The sequence below is a fragment of the Ictalurus furcatus genome, chromosome 2 (assembly GCF_023375685.1).
Source record: "Ictalurus furcatus strain D&B chromosome 2, Billie_1.0, whole genome shotgun sequence".
NCBI classification, from domain to species: domain Eukaryota; kingdom Metazoa; phylum Chordata; class Actinopteri; order Siluriformes; family Ictaluridae; genus Ictalurus; species Ictalurus furcatus.
In genome coordinates this window covers 29,712,577-29,721,493 of record NC_071256.1, presented here as the reverse complement: position 1 = coordinate 29,721,493, position 8,917 = coordinate 29,712,577, and positions in this window count along the sequence as shown.

Genomic DNA, 8,917 nt, shown 5'->3' with positions numbered 1-8,917 from the left:
GTATTGTAATGAGATCAAAACTATTCAATGCAGATAAATGAAGACAACAATGATTTAAACTGCTACCTATGTGCAATGGCTTAGCATTAGTCTCTTCATAGGTTTGGGCCATAAAATGTTTTAAAACTTGCATTCAAAGTGAATTAATTTAATTGATTTCAGTCTAATTTACTAATTGATTTTATTCTAATGGACTTACTAGCCTATTTAGTACTAACTAGTACTATTTAGCCTATAATGTCATGCCACCACAGACAGAGCGGACACAGATTTTTAAATCACGGATAGTGAAAATTGTCAGGTTCTAATACCAAGAAAAGCCATATCATAGTTTTATGAAAAAACTAAAAAAAAAAAAAAAAGAAAGAAAGAAAAGAAAAATTCAGACTCATTTTTATTTACTGACAGTAATCAACATGTACATGTATATATATATATATATATATATATATATATATATATATATATATATATATATATATATATATATATTTAAATTTCCTGAACACATGGGTAGGCCAAATCCCAAATGGTTTCCTATTCACTATATTATGATATACTGTACATATTCTTATAAATCAGCAATTTTCAGCAATTTTTTCAAAGAATATTTCTTTATATTTCTACTCCCTACATATTTTATTTAAATTTATTTATATTATTATGTAATTTCTTGCCCAATTACAGTTTCTAAAGAATGTCTATTTTTATTTTATTACTAGTATGTCTCTATAATCTATCTATCTATCTATCTATCTATATATATATATATCTCCTTTTTTAGTCAACTGGCGCAAGAATTTCCTTTGGGATCCATAAAGTTGATCTTACAAGATCAAAATAAATAAATAAATAAATAAAGTAGGTAAATACTATTTATCAGGCTATACTGAAAAAAGGGAAATACTTGGCAGCTGTAGTTTCCAGCAGATTGCATGTCACATCTTTTCATTGAAAATTGTGATATAAATATAAAAACAATTTTACAGTTTAGCATGTTATTTTCCACTTCTGTTGCTGCATCATGGTCCCATACTTGCAAATTCATAACAATTTACATGACTCAAATTGTAATGTAAATGATTAGGGGAAGGGTTAAGTGTTTGAAACTCTTCTTACAACAGCATTCATATGAAATCAGACAAAACTCAGCACATTGCTATTGCTAATTTGTACAAATTTCTCATGAGATCAGGGTGGATGTTGAGAAGTGGAAGCTCAGCAGTAGTGATTCTGTGGTGTGCCACTTCAAATCACAGAGACGCCAAAAAGCCAAAAAGCTACATTTACCACTAGACCAACTACACCAGTAGACACTTAAACTGAATTCTGGATTACTTGGAAGTTACTTTGGATATGCTATGTAAATAAGTGGAATGACAAACTAAGTCTAAAGGGTTTCATCAACTCTCTGGCTGATTTGCACAGCCAGCCCACAGCCTGAAGGCAGTTTGGCCACTGAGGTCTGGCACTCGGCTTCTAGCCAGGAAAAGAATAAGGTGGGGAAATGTGGCCCATAAAGGGCAACTTTTTTTTTTATCTGCTCAGACATCTGTCTTTTCCAAGTTGTTAATCACGTTTTGGCATATTACTTCATTTGGAAATGAAATGAGAAATGATGTAGCTATTCAGCATTATTAGCACTCTGAAAAGATCAGTACAGGCATTGTTGGGGTTTGTATGCCACCTTGTGGCAACACCGAGCTATACACCATAGAGAAATTTCCCCTCTTTGTCTTGAGAGACAAGCAGGTCTCTTGACATGATGTTCCCTTCAGCCACAAGGTGGCATTTCCATTTACCAACGGAACATCAGTTTCCTGGGGGCGGAAATGTAAGATACTGAAGGTAGATGGAGATGGTTTACAAGAGACTGACAACTGAATATCCAGGAAAATACTGTGTGAATTTTCCATATGTTCTTCTTCTTTCTCAAAACTCTTTTTTTTTTTCTACACCATTGTTATCACAAACTAAGAAATGCCACACACACACACACACACACACACACACACACACACACACACACACACACACACTCACACTACCTAGGATCATGCTAGGTACTTGTTACTGAACGTGGCAGAGGACGGACTGACAGTGGTGGTGTCCATCAATCAACACTTCTCCTTGTCAAACACTCACCTCTCCCCCATCACCTCTCTTTTCTCCATCTCCTTCAAAAACGGGAGAGAATAGAATCTTGCTCACATGTCCTTCAACACAATATCATATGGCCAAACCAAAAAAAAAAGAATCCACTATTTTCCACTCTGTGAGGCTCGGCTTCAAACCTCTCACCACTTACATTTGCTCAGGTCAATTTGTCAAACTGAAATCCAATACATCTCTGTTCAGGCCTTTTGCCAAGGTGGACAGAGTTCCCTTCCCTTGAATTCACAGCACTGAGAATATACTGACATGGAGATTAAAGAAAAGGGACAATTAATATGCAAGAAATAGTCAGGTTAATTATTAATATTAATATGGTGACAAGATGTCTTCTTTTGTAGGGCTTAAAATATCATGTCTGGGATGTAGAAATTTCTTAAATTGTCTAGGATTTTACTTTCCTTACTAAACAGTCTCTAGAAATAAGCTTGCAAATTTACCCACAAGTTTAAAATACCTGGGTTCTTTTCCAGGATGCAGCTAGAAAAAGGTGAAAAGCAAGCAAAAACGGGGAGTCTGTGGGGGTTTATATTAGTAAATTAAGGTCATCTTAAATATTAGTTTAATGCTCAAGTTCTGGTAGGTGTATGGTGTAGTAAAAGCAGCAGTACAGTTTTCTTTACAAATTAGTTTAATCAATAATGTGGTGTTAGCTTGTGTTGTGTTCATTCAAAGAACCAAGTCACACATTCCTTTACTCAGCAAATAAAATCTACATGTTTGTCCAAAGCCAAACCTGTTTCATTATAAGTGGTTTTGCAATTTTGCAATTATGTTCAAAAGTATGGATAATATCCATAGCACTCACGGTACTCCACAAGTGTCTGAATGATGTACCCTAACAGATGCTGAATCAAAATGTGTACTTAAAATGTATTACTACTTATACTATCTAATAACTTAATGCAAAAAAAATTACAAATGTAATATATACAGAATAAACAACATTAAAAAGTGCATGTAATATAAACAATAGTGCTGGATTGGGTTCAGTACTTCCTGATGTTATCTATAGCTAACATTTTTAAATTCATTCACAGCTTACCAAATAGTGCACTATTTTGTCTGGTTTCTCTTAGCTAAGTTGACTGTCTATCATAACCCATGCTAAGAGCCCTCTTACTCAGTTTCAGTTTCATGGTGCATGATGGGACAGATTAGTGTTAAAGTGTCCATTGCCTCACATTTTTTTTGTTTGATAGAACAAAATATTTAAAATGTTTCATTTGTTCCTATTTCACAGTATGAACACAGTAGAGAGTTATGCATTACATTATATTTTACATTTATGGCATTTGGCAGAAGACGTTATCCAGAGTGACTTACATTTACCTCATTTATACAACTGAGCAATTGAGAGTTAAGGGCCTTGCCCAAGGGCCCAACAGTGGTAGCTTGGCAGTGCTGGGGCTTGAACCTTGACCTTCTGATCAGTAACCCAGAGCCTTATAAATATATAAAATAAATCAAATAAAATAAGATAAAATTTAAACAAAAGCTTTTATTTACAAGGTAATTACAATCTATTATTTAATTGTCTAAGTTTCCACTGACAGAGCACATTGGGTACAATGTTATTATTATTTATAATCACCACTTATTTTGGAGTTATTGAAGTTTGGACTTAACCCATTCAATTCAAGTAACCAGCCAAAGCAATTAATAAAAATAAGAACTCAATAATAAATATCACTTTGATAATGGTAGGCTGTGGTTTCCACTGCTGTAACTAAATGTAAAACATGCTATGCTTCATGGACCCCTTGAGGTCCATGGACCCCACTTTGAGAAACACTGCCTTAAATCTTTTAAGGCACACTCTAGCTACATACATTTCTGGGGGCATGGTGGCTTAGTGGTTAGCGCGTTTTAGTGGTTAGCACATCTCCAGGGCTGGGGGGTTGGGCTCCCACCTCCAACTTGTGAGGGGAGAGTTTGCATGTTCTCCCCATGCTTCAGAGGTTTTTTCCGTGTACTCCAGTTTCTTCCCCCAGTCCAAAGACATGCACTGTAGGCTGATTGGCATGTCCAAATTGTCTGTCTTGTGTCCCGGGTTCCCTGTGTTAGGCTCCAGACTCCCCTGACCCTGTGTATCATAAGCGGTATGGAGGATGGATGGATATGGATATTGCTACATTTTTAGGTCAAAGATACATATTCAAAGGTACAAAAGAAAATAGTAGGCCTACCACCTCAGTGACAAGGAAAGGTACCCTTTTTTCTGAGAGTAGTATGTAGGTGACTTTAAAATAATCTAGAATAGTAGCCTATGTAAGTGTGAGTGTAGAGACTTTAGCAGAAATGACTAAAGGGATAAGGCTAATTAGAGCCACGGCTCTGCCTGGTTATTTATTGTCCTGAAGTTTGCTGTTGTTTCGAGGAACTTGCTCAATCGCCCGGACCGCACCTCGGGCTCATTTCACAAGATCTGCCGCCTCGAAAAGGGTTAAAATCGAGCGGCAGCCATCACTTTAATCATAATCAACGCGCCTAAAGAGGAGTAATGGACGGCGCGCGCTCTGCTCCGCCCCAGATTAGAAGCTCATTTGCATAACGCCTTTCTTCACGCGCTTCTCCCCGGACTCAGGCAGGCGTGGCCCGCGGGCCGGCGTGACTAATGGCCGCTCGCGCAGCGTTCAGTCCGCGCGCCACACGGCCCGGCGCGAGAGGCACTGATTGATGGCCTGACGGGGGAAATAGTGCAGAACTTTTTTTTTTTTAATGGGAGTGCAAGAGGTGTTTAAAAACCGGCGTAATGGAGAAATATGAAGCCGTAAAGGAACGGCAGAGGAGGAGAGGACAAGCAAGAAGGGCTGGGAGACAAGTGTGTGGTGGGGGGGGCAGGGAGAGCGCATGTTTTTATATCTTGGTGGACAGTTTTGACCTACTTGTTTGGTTAATAAGATTAAGTTCAGGGTTAGATTTAGGTGTAAGCAGAGCATTAATTACACTCTCAGGGACAAAAAAACAAAGCATACAAAACTGTACCCTTCCTTGTCCCTGAGGTGGTACACTTTAACTTGTGTACCTTTAATATGTATTTTCCCACATGGAAACATGTACATGGAGTGCCTTTAAAAGTATTTAAGTTGCACAAGTGGACTGTAATTACCTTTTAGAGTAAAGCTTTAAAGCTACACCATGTGCACCCTTAGATAAAAGATATATACTAAATAGACAAAAGGCAAACAGTGTATGCTTTAGGGTACCACTCTAACGAAAAGGAAAGATACAGTCTATTAATTATGCCAATGGGATGTCCCCACAAGGATAGTAAGACTAACGAGCGTGTATGTGAGTGTGTACTACGAGATAGGGAGAAAGAGGGTACCTGGGAGTGGATTGTGAGTTAACTACTCTCCTACCTTCTGCGTGATGCCATGCTACCGTCTCATCTGAGTCTGCACTTTCACACCAATCCATCAAGCGTCATCATTCTCATCGTCATCATCATTATCATTGTCATTTGTTTTACCACAGGCAACTGTAGACTTAATGGTCATAGGAGAATCCACCTGAGCTATTTGGCATTCTCAGCAGATCCCTGTCTCTGGGTTATACAAGGTGTCTGCTGGCACTACAGCCTTTCATATTATTCCAGAAATGAACATCTTGCTTTACAGTGTGACTTAATCAGTCCTCCGGGGTCTATAGAACAAGACGGGGGTTGTGTTTCTGAATGAGCCGCAGTCCGTATGGGCCGGCATGTTTGCCCCAGCAATTGTAAGTTTTTATCCTTCCTGTAAGCCTTGGTCAGCATTGCTGAGCTATTCATCACTGAAATATGCACACCAATTTAATACACAAAGGAAAGAGACAGAGGAGCATAGAAAACAAGGATGCCAATACTTTGACTCAGTCAGATTCTAGTGAATGTGATTTCTGTATCTGTTTCATGACACTTTAATTTTAATGGTCATATAAAGACTGTTTCAAACCATTTGAAAGCAATTTAAGGGCTACTGAGAAAAAAAAAATCACCATCACCACACAGCCTTTATAATTTCATTGACATTTACCATAAACGTACCCTGCATACTGCGGTCATTCCCACATGCATGCATCTGCACCCCCACTTCCTTCGCCCACATCCACTTACACGCCGCTAGCACTATGTGTCCATGTACTGTACGTCCCTCGAGTGCACTTGAGTGTGTTTGTATGCAGATGAGTGTGTAATAAGGCGGAATAATGAATTCATTACATGCTATCTGACACCATTACCATAATAATGCCAAACACATACATCAGCGCGCCTTCAGCTGCACACCCCACCTCGCTTAGCTGGACACATGAATCATGTGACACACCAGACCAGAACGGAAAAAAAAAAAACGAGAGAGGGCTAGTCATACCTCATCTTACACTTTCTGGTGTAATGGAGAGAGGTTTGGAGAAAGCAGTTTCATTCAATACATTTTTGCTGATTTTCTGTGTTGTTGTTTTTTTTTTTGTGAATATTTACTATGTTTGTATTTACATTTACAGCATTTGGCAGACACAACTTTCCAGAGCGACGTACAGAAGTATACGTAAGTATGATACGAGTACAATGAGCAAGAAAAATGGTACAAGTTGTTTTTTGTTGTTTTTTTTAAAAAAAATTAGTGCTCATTTAAGTGCTTATTGAAGAGGTACTATAGGTGTTCCTGCTGTGTCATTATTAGAATGATTACAAACCCTTTCAAAGACAAATATATTCTACTGATGAACCATAATTGGATAACAACAGTGTGGACCACACACACACCTCCGACATGAGCCATAGTACATAAGCCTCAACGGGAACATTCATATGTCGAGATAGATAGCAGACATTAGGAGGAGGAATGGTGTAGATTTTTCCTTGCCCCTCATCTTTCGTCAGTGCCGTTTAATAATTTGCTCACAGAATGACAGGGTTAACATCCTATCTGCGGTAGGCCTATCTCCTGTAAGTGGCCAAGATCTATTACAGCTATGAAAACACAGTATCACTCATTTATATTAAAACCCAGTGTCATCGGCTGCTGAACGATGCGTAGTGTAATGCCTAACCGCCTTGCTGTATTGGTAGATGGAGGACAGAAAGAAATGATGCAAATGCAGTACATTTTGAAAACAATCATTTCAATTTACACAGCTAGGAGATGAACTGAGAGTGCAGTTCATTGTTCAGGATTCACACAGCGCTTCGGGGTGAGAAATTCGGATTAATAAAGTGAAATAAATGAGAATGACGGATGATGTTTGTCTGCGTTGTGTGCGTGCCATTTGTTTGTTTTAAAAAGACCACAGAAAGACTAGACTAATTTGGGGATGTGATGGATGTCAGAAATGATGTTTACAATGTAACCACATACCACAAATGATTCTTTGGAGGCTTTGGAGGCTGACAGTAGAAGTAGGAGGCTCGTACAGAAAAGTTTGCACATAACGTTTATAACTTTTACACGCTTCCAGGGGCACTGTATCATAGCTGACCCTGCGCTCTGACCCCAACTTCCTAACATGCTGGGGTATGCGAAGAAAAGAATTTCACTGTGCTGTAATGTATACGTGATTAATAAATACTCATTATCATTCCCTTGTTATGTTTCATACATTTGACATGAACTTCACGTGTTTTACTTTTTCACATGATTCAATCCAATCGATATTTTTATAGCGCTTTTAACAATGGACAATGTCACAAAGCAGCTGTACAGAATAATATATCAATTCAGTGTATGCATTTTAAATTGATAAATTTATCCCTAATGAGCAAGCCAGACGATATGAGGAAGAAACCTTGAGAGGAACCAGACTCAAAAGCGAACCCATCCTCATCTGTGACATTCCAGATAGTAAATCATTCGCTCTATAACTGTGTACTACATGGTCAAAAGTGCAATTTGTGTAACCAGGAATTTAATTCTAGTTTTTATTTGTCCATACATGATTTTGAGTTTTTTTGTGATTATTGCAGTTAAAAGTGCTTGAATGTGCTGCGGCTTTTTTCAAAATTGAGTGTTTTTGTGCTTTTTGTCAGAAAACTACTTGAATTGGTGAAATTTCAATTCCATAAAGATGTTTTGCACTGTCTTTTGCAGTGATGTTTGTTGGTAAATGAGACCTTTTAGCTGTACTTATGTTCAACGCACATGAATGGGGCAGTGGTAGCTTAATGGTTAAGACGTTGGACTACTGATCGGAAGATCCTGAGTTCAAATCCCAGCCCTGCCACTGTTGGGCCCTTGAGCGAGGTCCTTAACCCTCAACTGCTCAGTTGCATAATTGAGCTAAACGTAAGTCGGTCTGGATAAGGGAATCTGCCAAATGCCATAAAATGTAAATGAATGGAAGAGGGCTTTGGCTGAACGTATTGTAATGATGTCACATGGCGCATTGTGATGACATCACATGACCTGTAGTATCTGTCCAGATCTACGGAAGATCTGCAGTAATTTTGAAAAATTGCAAGCTTCTCTGAATATTGCTCAGTTTCCTTGATTTTGAATTCATTTCTGCAATCACAAAATCCTGGAGGGACTGCTATTTTGTTGAAGTTATTAACTGTTTATTTATAGAGACTGTTCGTGAGAATTGCAGTCCTAAAACTATTCTAGAAATTGTAGTCCTAAGTCAGCATAAGCCATTCGTTTATTTTCATATGTGATTTTACAGGACTCGTTTATTTACACATGATTTTAGACATGATTAATTTATTTTCACACGTATGACGTGGCTTTGTGTCTTATTATATTCACATGCAGTTTCCATGTTT